This window comes from Chlamydotis macqueenii, chromosome 1, assembly GCF_036417535.1.
Source record: "Chlamydotis macqueenii isolate bChlMac1 chromosome 1, bChlMac1.mat, whole genome shotgun sequence".
NCBI classification, from domain to species: domain Eukaryota; kingdom Metazoa; phylum Chordata; class Aves; order Otidiformes; family Otididae; genus Chlamydotis; species Chlamydotis macqueenii.
Genome location: NC_141556.1, coordinates 143,655,002 through 143,667,414, shown reverse-complemented (window position 1 = coordinate 143,667,414; position 12,413 = coordinate 143,655,002). Strand labels below are relative to the sequence as shown.

At 44.6% G+C, this 12,413-nt stretch overlaps 1 protein-coding gene across 1 annotated transcript in view; it reads right to left on the bottom strand.

The window, feature by feature from the left end:
• CYFIP1 (cytoplasmic FMR1 interacting protein 1) overlaps window positions 1-12,115 on the bottom strand; it is a 78,197-nt gene extending 66,082 nt beyond the window's left edge. The window contains exon 1 of the mRNA XM_086768899.1: window positions 11,943-12,115. The gene's annotated coding sequence lies outside the window, so the exon portion shown is untranslated. The remainder of the gene's footprint in view (window positions 1-11,942) is intronic.
• Window positions 12,116-12,413: the final 298 nt, after the last annotated feature.

The following is a 12,413-nucleotide window of genomic DNA, read 5'->3' as shown; positions in this document are numbered from 1 at the left end:
CACAACCGGGTCTATTGCTACCACACGCTCATCTCATGCCCTAGATGGTAAACTTCCATGGAAAACGAAAGTAGGGTTTAGCCAACAGCACAGCAAGCAAAAGATCTAAGGAGCGAGCACGCAACGTCGTGGAGAAGGAACCCCTCCCCAGCACCGGTATCACACATGGGAATGCAGCAGCCAACCTCACTGCCCAAGGCACTCGAGCTGATAAGGTGAGCAAAGGCTCATCTCATTCAGGCAACAGCTCAGCTGTTCATGAACAGTGATTTCCTTTTACCATCAACCTCCAATTAAAAAAAAAACAAACACCTATGAAAGAGACAGTAACATAAAGGATCTGCACTTTTTTCAGTTGAACTTCAGCTAAATTGACAGACTGTCCCCAATAGTCTGATAGCAGAACAAGTGTATTTGCTCAGCTGGGTTCAGTTGGACATAAAGGGCTACACCAAGCTAGTAGTGGTAGATGGGAAAGCGATGGATGAAATAACTTCCCTCTACTCATTCATCTCACTTTTCGGATGGACTCTGAAAATGGATGCTAAAAAATGAGGCACATCCCATCAGCTCCTGAAGGAACCGTTCTGCCTAGGCTGTCCCCTCATCAGCGACAGCAGAGCAAACCCCTCCTGAGGTCCTGTCCTCTTCAGAGCAGCCCACCTACTGCTGTTTTCTCTTTTGACAGACCACCTCCCTCCCTGCCCCAAATGCACACACCACAACCTCTCGCCACAGTTGGCCAGGCAGGCAGGAAGAGCTAAATGGGCAAAGAGTTGAGCCACGCTGCATCTCAGGGTGAGAAGAGCGGACAAATAACAGCAGTGCCTCATCGTCCTCTGTAATTAAGGAAAAGCAACAGGGTGCAGAGGGAAACGCAAGAGCCCAACTTCACACAGACAGTGCAAGTGCTTTTCCAGGAACAAGGCATAAAACAAAGTGATCATTAAGATGCAAAAGAGAGGGCTAAGCACTGAAATTATCATAAAATCTTCATTCTTACAAACCATGCAAGTCAGAGCACATGGACTCCTTTTCTTCACCATTCTTGGACACCAGTATCTTAAACAGACATCTCAAAACCCAAATATATTCAGTCATTTAATCATGAGTTCCATGAAAACTTTACCTTTAAAAGCAGCATGAATCCGTTCAAAACGCTCTTCCAACAGCCTGAAACAGTTCAGGAAAAGTATATCCCACAGCTACCATAACTGCAGGGCAAGTTCCCACCGCCCGAGAGGAGAGGCTGGGGCCCTCAGTGACAAAAGGCTGCATCAGCAGTTGGGGGCAGCCAGGAGCCGCACGCCATGCTCTGAGCTAGGATCAGCAAAGCCTGACCCGCTCGAGCACAGTTCCTCTCTCTTACTCCACTGCGGGAGAAGCTACCATGGTTTGTTCAGCAACACACCCGTGCAACTTCACAAGTGGGGCAAGAAGAGATGCTGCAGCACACCCCGCCTCCTGCTGCACAGAACAGGCCACAGCTGCACCCAGGACAACGTAAGCTCTTAAAATGAGCACACACCCAACACCGATAACAGACATGCAAATATTAGCGTGAAAACACAGCCCAAGAAAGCCGAGGTGTTTTAGGACATTCAGGGAATTGGTTTTGGTAAGACCATGCTCTACGTAACCCAAAAAGATCTCAAACATTGACTTTTGCAAGTGGAAAAAATTGTTTCATATAAAAAAAAAATGGAGAATGATCATGCCAACGAGTGAGATAATTAAGGTGGAGTTTAAATGACTAACAACAAATTGCTGGATTATAGAAATTTTAGAATATCTTATGACTTTGCAGATGAGAACACGGTTTCATCTGACTGAAAACAGGTGTTGGGAAGGGATGCCTTGTGCCTTTTTGCAGTCCACTGGACACATTTTTTCCTTTTGCTTTTAAACAGATGCATTTGATCTCCAAGTGCTTATATATGTTCCCAGGCTCAAAATAAGACAAAGAGGAAGTCTGTCTGCACTTTAAACAGCACTTCCTTTGACATTGCCTCTCTTCTTTCCTAAGTCTGCAAAAGCATCTTTGAAACTTAAATTAAAACAAAATCTCCAGCCTGGTGTGGATACTGAAGATTACTATTGCCGTTCAATCCATGAACTGAAATACGTGGCCATGTGAGTTGTTCTGTCTTTCTAAAACAGGCGTAAATAAATAAATAGAGCAAAGCTTACCCTGCTTTACAGGACAGAATACCATGATGAAAATAAGGAAAATTCTACGCACAACAGTTGAAGAGGGAGCAGAGAAGCATATCCTTTGAAAAGGAGGAACAAAGGCATTCCACAGTCCATGCACAGGAGAGAAATTAAAATAGAGACAAATTTTAAAAGATGACTTAATGGCCTGCTGAACCAGGGTCTATGGGACCCATCTCAGTGAGCTCCATAGGAACTAATGGCAACATTTCCACAGGAATAGGCTTGGTTTGCACAGCAGCAGAAGTTAAGTTTTATCCGTATGGCGACACATTTTCAGGTTGCTTCTGTTCCATTGTGTCATTCTTCTATGTTACTGGCTTGCAGAAAATCAATTAAATCATTTTTCTATGAAGAAAATTTGATTCAATATTCTGTGTAATGTTCCTACTCAAGTTAAACCATGAGACTCTCATCACAAAAGGCCCTTGGCGAAGGGAAGGGCTAACAAAAGGAATGGATCTTCTCTTCCAAGAACAGCACAGTGATACTGTAATATTCACTTTTCTTTCAAATCTCCAAGATCTCTCTCAAAAACTCCCTGTTAGTTCTATTTTAATTAAACTACAAAAGCCTCAGCTGTTCAACTGCACACCTATAACTTCAGACTGAGCAGAAATAATTGTAACAGACTGATAACTAAAGTGCTTCAGAGAGCAGCAATGCGCTGGATCTTCTCTGTTTGAATGCTCTTTTTCTTTGCTCTGGACAGCATAATCTGTCTTTTTGCCAGGGGGATCAGCGTAAGATGTTCCTTTCGGGACTGGAACTCCTCTTCATTCCTAAGCAACAGATTTGCATAAATTGAAGGAGCAAAGAAAAATGCTTTTCACATCATTTACTGGCCTGCCTGATTAAAGTAAAAGACAGAAGAAAGCAAACAGCAGCTGACAGTCCTTTGTGCAACAGATCTGACATACTGTTAAGCTTTCAAAAATACATCTGCAATTAGAATAAAAAAAAAAATGCTCAATAGGTGCAAAAGAGAAAACAAAAATTCCAGCATGGAATTATCCTGTCCCCGCACTAAACCAAGTCCCAGAAGAATGGCCACATAATGGAAACAATTCATTTAGTATTGGACTCCTACATGGCTCACATTAACTGCTTTGCCCTGCTATTCGAGGGGCACATGGGGAAAGCAAGATTCCAAGAGCAGACACTGATTTGGGGCAAAATGTAAGGCTGTAAAAAAATGTAAGACATAGAATTGATTTTTTTTTTATTACTATTTTTAGAAAACCTCAACTTCCCAAACTAAAAGCTCTTTGTGTTCAGTCACATGTGAATTTTTCACGCAACATTCTTCATTAAGGTAGCCTACATTGCTACCGGTCCAGCTTCTGTCCCCTGCAAGGAAGCATCACGATGACAAGCAATCCCTGTCTCTTTACACAAGCAATAGCTACTCCATGACTGTGCAACCAAGGTTCAAGGGCTCAGTGACATACTAGTCTTATCACCTCAAAAACCAAATTCTGTGCAGTATCGGGCACTTCAGCGAGCAACGGCAGCACCATTAATGCAACCGAAAAGTCACGCTTTCATGAGTCAGTACTGTTCCTCCCTCCCACAAGATAATCAAGATCAGGAGGCCACCGCTGCTAACGATGCTGTCATGCAGCTGAAATGGCTCACAGACACACTGACCACCAGCACTCAGATGACAATGGGTCACACTTGTCAAGTAACTGTAGGAGCTCCCTTCCAATGTCCTGGACGAATTCAAGCACATTCCCAGTGACAGGAAGGCCTGATACTGTACTATCATCACAACAGGTTATGAACAGGATGTCTCAGGGTCTTTGGACAAAGCCTGCACCGAGACTGGTGAGCCACGGTAGGACATAATTGCCTTTCTTGATGCCTGCCACCAGCTGCAGGTCTACTAGCGACTCCCTTTTAAAGCACCAGTAACAAAACTCTCCCACAATTAGAGAGCATCGTGTAACCCTAGCACCCCCATATCATAGCACAAGGCTGGAGTCACTACACTGTTGCTAGCAAGCCTGCTCCAAAGGCATCCCATGAATGTGAAAAAGGAGGGGCGGGTCCTGTAGCTGCAGCATGCAACCCCCTCTGCAATAGCACTTGTGCTGCAAGAAGTCACAGAGGGGGTTTGCTCAGTTTGTTTTATCTGTGTACCTAAGCCTGAAGTCCAAGATAAAGTCACCAATATAAAATAAAATAAAATACAATATCTGCTATTGGTGGGGCTAGATGGCTGAGGGGGCTTGTGTTGATTTACTAGTTAGTTCTTACAGAGCCTTAGCATTCTGAGTGAACATGAAAAAAAATACATTAATCCTAAATTTATGTACATATTAAAAACCCTTCTGCAATATTTGGCCTCTCTTCAGGCTAGAATGAAGTTAAAGATTTAACTGTAGTCTCATTCTAGGTTAGGTGTGCTGAGGTTTTGCTACACTTACTTGGCTCACCCCTTTAACGCTCCCGATACCACATCTCTGAGTAGCATCAACTGCAACTTTAATTTTGCTCATCCTTCAAATTCCAGTTCTTTTTTTTTAATTGCTTCTTGACTAACTCCCTCCTCTTCTCTTTTTCATGTTCTTTTCCTCTCACTCAGCTCACTCCTCCCCTGTTGTTTAATCTTCTCTTCTTGTTTTGCTGCTTTGGCCATTTTGCTGTGCTGTTATCTCCTGCAGCTGTCCTCAATGCGCATTTCTGCCATACTTCTGTTTCTGATTCTTCCTGCCGTTGCATGGGTGTGTTCGGAAGAAACGCTGCATGGCATTGCTTTCGGCAAGACGAAAGTTTAGCACTGAAGGACAGCGCTTATGGCACGTTCAGCAGTTGTGAAAAGCTCTCTCGTTTCTTAGCAAGGATAAGGTTCCCAATGTAAGGTTTCTGCAAAGAACAAGGAAGGAAGCAGCAAGAGCAACAACTACCCCGGAAAAAAGAGGAGAAAGCACATGTGCATTGAGTTATTCCAGCATTGCTCAGACATAGCACCTTTCATCCTGCAGAAAGACTACCATCACAGATCGCACACACTCACACCTACTCAAGATGAGTTTGGTTGGTTGTCTGTTGTATTTGGTGTGGAGGGACCACTGTTACTGTAATCAAAAAGGGCACACCTCTGTGTGTCTGCTGAAAGAAGCAGTGGATGCTGGGCTGAGCACCAGTCTGTCGCATTATAGGCGAGGGAGATGAGACACAAAGACTGAAAGGAAGAGAAGAGTCTGGAGTCTTTAGATTTCAATCTAAGCAACAATGCAACTTGTTAGCCTTAGACAAACTATTTATTTAAGCATGTGAGTTCTAGAACTATACTTTCATTTCACAAGACTGGGGAGAAATTAAAAAGAAAACATTATTTTCTCAAGGAAGGGGAGGAGAGCACTCTCTTCCTGATTCCATTTCCAGATGTGGTTGCTCCAGGGTCAGCCTCATTGCTTCTCAGTGGAGCCCCCCCAGCAGCAGCCTCTGCCTGCGGGAAGGCCATCAGTCACAGCACTCAGCCCAGGTAGGGGGGCAGCCCCCCAAGCCTCCCTTCTGCAGTGCCTCCTCATTATGCATCCAGCTCCATCTTACAGGATATGCCCCCAAAGACATGACAGGCATTAATTATATCCAGCAGGTTTCTTCAATGCAAACCTGCAGCTGAAGCTCTAGCTTTGGCAGTGACTTATTTTAAGTTTAAAAAGTGAACAAAGGCTTCAATTAAAATGGCTCTTCAGAACAGAGGCTGTGCGCTGTCATTCCCACTCCTTCCCTCTACCTGTAAGTACTTCGTAAATCAACAATGCAACTCCCAACTTTCATTTAAGAAAAAATTACACTGCTTTATCTGAAAAATAAGTTGGAAGATATTTTAGGCAAATTTGTACTACCGATACTTTTTATTTAATATTCACAGTACAAGAATAATGTACAATTTTGCAAAATTACAGTATTAAAAAAAACCCACAACAGCTTCAGAAGCTGTTAAAAGAGTGTCACCACATGCATTTTGTGGAGGAGGGGGAGAATCAGACAAGAGGCAAGTTATAATTTAATAATTGCCTTAAAAAAAGATTCAGAAATACTACAGGACAGGGTGAAGAAGAAAACTGAAATAAGCAAATAGCTTTTAGTTTCTTAAGCTTTATTTTTCCTCATCATCTGTAACATTTTATACAATGCATGAAAATGTGGTTTCTGTGAAAATACATCAAAAGCTTTACTCCTAATATCACCTGACAAGCATCCACATCTATTTTGAGCAATGCATCATGACAGTTTACCTGAACTTTACATTCAGAATGCATAATTCAGCACACTCTCCTTATTGATTTAATATATGTCAGTGAATCCACTCTAAATAATTAAAACTACACTGAAAGAAGACTATAAATCCAAGTACAGACCTATAGCATTTTTATTTCCTTACCACAAAGTGTCCACGTCCCTATCAGAATCAAGGTATTTTGAGGTGACATACAGCAATATCACATTTTTCATCTAGACCCAGGAAACAAATCTGTTGCGTACCTGTAATGCATAAAGGTAAGCCTCTCTGGAAGCTCCTTGTACCTTTTACACAGCTGGAATCACCACTTAGCACGTCAACTCTTGAGGCTCATGTCCTAACATAAAACCACAGCACTGGTTTTGAAATCTAAGTATTTTCTTCTAAAATCAAAAGCATTTTTTTTTTCTTTTCACTTAATATTGTATTAATTCATAAGAGCATTACTGAGACTCAACCTTGCTAATCATTTGTACAGATCTAGTAACCATAAGTCCATCTGCTGTCTGAAGTCTTAAGATGCCTTTTGGTGGAGGAAGGGGAGGGAGGGAATGGCATTTTTTTTTCTCCAAACAAGTAATTCTTGGCTTTAAAAAGTTGCTTTGTCATTCTACCACCTCCTGACCAAAATTCCTGAAAAGCAGACCTGCATAAAGCAGCCCTGTGAGAGACTTGTTGAGATACACACCGTTAAACTGAGAAAATCTCCCAACACCTGGTCCAAGCATGGAGAAATCGTGAAATTTCACTCCACAAGTTAACTGCTTTGTAAACCAGTGAAGGAGGGGCACCACAGCTTGCTGCCCTGGCACCTACCTCTAACGAAAGCAAGAACAGAAGCATCAGTTCCTCATGTCTTAGTGTTACTCAATTACTTGAAACCAGAAAAGCTTTATGAAAGTGAATAGGTAGAACCTCCTCCCGGGTGGGCCATTCACTTTAAGCTGTGCCTATGATGCCAGGGCACCTGTCCCAGCAACACAAAAGCAGAACCACAGAGCAACAACCCAACTGAAGGACCACCATGTTCACCTTTACTTCTCTCAGGCTAATGAGAAGCTTTTAACAGAGACCTCACTGCGTGACTTGGAGGGTTGCAAACCCACACCTGGCAGACCACAGCCAAGTAAGTTTCTCACAGGCTGCACCCAGCAAGCAGCTTGTTTGGCTACAAAGGGATTTCCACCCTGAGAACCCTCTCTGAGCTCGGTGCCTCCACAGGCCGTGAGACCGATACCCGATTTGGGTCCCTGACAGCAGGAGCAGAGAGCTGTTTCATCCTGCCAGACATGGAAGACGTGAGGAAGGGATCAGGTAGCATGGCACAAGCGCTGCTTGTAGCCATTCCTGGGACCACCACTTCCCAGATGGTGAGGATCAGAGACCTCAGCTCCCTCCCCAGCACCTCCAGCCGGATCTGCTCTCAACTGTAGCCCACAATATTAAATCACCTCCCCTACAGTGGTCTTTCTCTAGAAAGGCTAACACAGCTATAAATTCACTTGCTGTCCTGCTGATGGCCAGCCTGAGGGAAAGGGGTTTCTACTGAGGTGGCAAATGCGCAACCATTATTTGTGTCAAACCCACTTTTACCACCACCTCACTTTTTCCACTTAGAAGACTGAAACTGATGCACTTCCCAAAAAATGCTTAACTGCCTGAAGACAGGATTTTCTCTACAGCACATACATTTGTGAATGCACATATATTTACAGACATAATAGAGGCAGAGAGCAAACACCACATACTGACTGAAAAAACCTTTTAAGTCAAGTGTCAGATTTTTTTTGCCAGTGTGTTTATGCGAGATAAGAAACAACTACCCAAAGGATGAGTTACAACATTTTTGGCACCAAGAGATAGAAGTGTTATCTGCTATTTTGCACCCTCTGCCTTCCTGTAGCAAGTCTCATCAATGCATCATACATTAATTTTACCACTAGAAAGGCAGGTGATGTGGATTAATTGAATTATACTTAAAACAAGCAAATCAATACACACTCTCAATTATCAGTATTACACAGCAAAGTGCACCCCTGAGCCCTACAAATGTCAGCTTCTAAGGGCTGCATAGTAAAGAAGAATCCTAAACTGATGTCCATAGCTTAAAATATAAGTACCATTACTAAGTTCTCAGTAAGTTTTTGTAGGTATACAGTTATAGTTCACAATTCTGAAATGTCCTTCTTTCATGTTACTGTGTCAGAGCTGCATAAGCAGCACAAAAAAAAAAAAAGGAACAAATAAAGGCAGCTTTCATTTGTTATGTTGTCAAATAACAATGTAGCAAAAAAATAACAAAATGCCCCGCAAGAATAAGGTCTGTCAGAGGCAACTTGTAACAAGGTATATGTTCTAAATATCAATAGTTTCCAGATCTGTTATATTTACCACTCCCTCCCTGCCTGATCTAGCTGAGAGCACGTCCAAATGGAAGCTCAGGACTGTTCAAACGAATCATGTTCCCAGCTGCACGGATGGATCCACCCCAACCACTTCACTGGCCACTCACGCTTGGTTTGTGTCAAGCTCCTGCAGCATCCCTAGGTAAACAAGCACTTAATTTGGTTCCAGAATAATTGCTTATGAAGTTGGGGCTTGCCATAGTAACTCCAGCTATTTAAAAATACATAAACAATAAAAATCCAGAAACTCGCACTGTCACTGTTTCAAAAGAAGCTAAGTCAACCACACAGCTGACTTCTGATTCACTATGGTATAACGCATTGCCTGACGTTGAAGTTTACTTTACTTGTTGGTACAGTAAAGGAACCACATGAAGAACTGGCCCTGAGAAGGCAGAGCAGCGACTGTTAAGTGAGATCATCTTGATGCTTACATAAAATACGTGTGGAAATTATACTAAATTTAATTCTCTCTTGTACAACTGCAAGCAATTCCAGCAGCTTTCAGGCATAGGAGGAATAAATCTGAAGCCAAGAAAAGGAGCTTTGAGGGGACTCTTTGTTCCAGCTTTGCAGATCAAGTCCAACTGCCCTGAAGCTTCCACCTCAGCCTGAATATCTTGAAAATCTTCAAGAATCAAAATGTGAAATAAAAATCAGATGATTATTAGAAAAGAGTTATGACATAATTGTGAAACCTACCCTTGGGAACAAGCCAACTTCCAAGGCACCTCTCTCACAGAATGAATAAACAAAGCACTAACCAAAACTTAAGGAGTATATCAGACAAACTTTTAACATAAAACAAACATCTGTTCCAGCTATCTGTTAATTTTTTAATTACGCTTTAAAGTCTGTATAATGGGCCAAGAGAATTTGTGGGTTCAAGCCTACGGGCCAATTTCCATCTAAGGAAAACTGAAGAAACACTAATCTTACTAACGAACACTTCGGATACTACATGTACATCAGGAAAGGACTACCAGCTTTTTTAAGTCACACATTCAGGGGCTGAGAACTGAAAAGTCTGGATTGTTTGTGGAACATTCCCTTTCTTATCATGTAGATTTTTTTAACTAAAAAAAAAAAAACAAAAAAAAAACCAACCCTTGTGTAATTCAGCTCCACTTAAGTTTAGATACTGTGATATCTATTAACTGAGAAGTTTTAAGTTAACACTGCTGAACACTTTTCAAACACCACTCCACTCTCCTCATCAGGACCCTCAACAGGAATTGGCCAAACCCAAGGTCTGTAAACAAATTGCACAGTCTTACTCATCTTCAGCAGGGCAATTGGGGGCAGCTTGTTAATTTTTCCAAGATTTTGAGATGCTTCTTCTTTAAATAAATAAATAAATAAGGTGTGGCAATCTGTACAAAGTACAACTGACATATTCCATCAATCACATCTTCCTTTACCAAAAAAAAAAAAATAATAATAACCTAAGCTGCTGCAGAGAAAGACTACTGTACATTTCTTAGACAGCAAGTCAAGCAAGCTTTGATGATATTGGGACTAAGCCTTCTCGCTGTACCTCAATGCCGCACAGACTGCTTCCGAATTCTTTCTCCTCCTTACTGGCAGCTAGAGACACACTGGCTGACTACACCAGCCAGACTTCACAGACCAGTTGTCTGGGAATGCTTAAAAAGGCTTTTACATTAAATTAGGAGGAGCTCCGTGTTTAAAAAGTCAAAAAGAGTTTCAAAAGGGAAAAGTAGGACTTAGACAAAGCCAAGAACCAGAACACTGAAATAAGAACTGCATCTTCAAGCATATAGCTTAGAGATACTCAGTCTGAGCATAAAACCGTTTGCATAAGTGCAATTAATATAAACACAATCCAGAGATCACAGAACTACATTACAGTATTATTTTCAAAGTTCACCTTTGAAAAACACGCTAACCAGTGACACTGCATGTGTACATGTCCAGTACGTTTATTGTAATAAATAAGTAACTGGAATGCAGTAAGGCCAGGAGTCACTCATTAGCCTAAGCTTTCTATTTCCCACAGTTTACAGGAAAGCGTGGTATGACTTTCTAATTAAGGATAAATTCCTCCAGACAGCTTTCCTCCCCCTCTAATGCGCACTCTCCAGCCACCACTTCAGGCAGGTTGGCTGCATCCCACAAAGAGAACTTCCTCCTCACAGCCTCCCTGGGACAGCCAACCACTTACACGTACCAATGCTACTCAAACCTCTCATCAAACAGCACAGGAATAAAAAAATAAAATAAAATAAAAAAAAAGACATGGCAATGAGAGCCTACCGAAAGGCAAAGAGCTGCTGCTGAACTAGAGGGATGCTCACGCAGAGGAAGGGCCTGTCTGTCCTCGCCTCTTCGCTCCTCAGAGACAGGTACGAGAGCGAGGGGGCATCAGGCCGCCCACGCTGGCAGTTTCGTACTTACTTTAGCTGCTCTCCCTGCAGCGTAATTACTTTAACTGTATAAAACTCGCCTTCCTCAAGAGGAAGTTACTCCACGTCCTTCGGCAGACCCTAGGTCCTCTCTTTCATCTGAAAAGCAGGACAAACTTGCACAGGTCTAATTTCTCCCCATCTAACTCGCTCCCCGGCAGCCTAGGAAGCAGAACTCTGACCGCCCCTGTGTTACAGACGCCGAGACCAATTCAGACCCCACACCCAGACGACGAGACTCAAACCGGCTTTTAGGCAACTGCCCCCTGAGGCCTCACCCACTGACGGGGGCCCCGCCCGAGGCAACGGCCGCCTTGCCTGGGGCCTGCCCGCCGCCGGCTCCCGCCCGGCACCGCCCGGCCAGGCCGCCCCACCAGCCTTCCCGCCACAGCCGTGCCGCCGAGGCGAGGCCCGGCACCCTGGGGTCCGGCTCGGCCCGAGCAGCAGGAGCCCCTGCGGCGCCAGTGGCGGCTCCAAGCCGGCGGCCTGGGCTGGCGGCACCGTCCGGCGCCTCAGATACAGCGTCTGTAAACGGGGGAGAGGGGGCGAAGACGCACCCCAAGCGGCGGAATCATCGCCGCCGCCGCAGGGCCGGCCCCTGCCCCGCGGGCAGGCCGCTCCCGGGGAAGCGCTGCTCACCCGCTCGCCGCTGGCTCCCGGGAACGGCGCTGCCCGACGGCGGGAGGGACCCGTCTCTCTGCCCGTTTGTCCTCCCGTCGGCTCCGGTCGGCCCAGCCCGTCCGCCGCCGCCGAGGGTCGGGTCGGATCGGCCCGGCGGCTCCGCTCCTGGGCCGCGCCTGGCGGGGAGTTTCCTGTCTGAGTCACTTCAACCGGGAGCTGCGCAGGGAAACACCCTTCCTGCCGCTCCAGCTCCTCCTCCCGCCTCATCCCAAACCTGCCGCCCCTTCCCGGCCCGGCTCCTCCTTCTCCACTCCTCGGGGAGCCGGGCCGGGCTATCACCCTAAGACCCCCCAGCCCCGTAGGGCAACCCGGCGCCCCAGGGTCACTTTTTTTTTTTCCTTTTCCTTCTCTCCGCTTTACAGTTTTGGCAGGATGGCGAGGGAAAGAGCCCGGCAGTAAGGATGGAGGACCCAACCTCAGAGAAGCAAA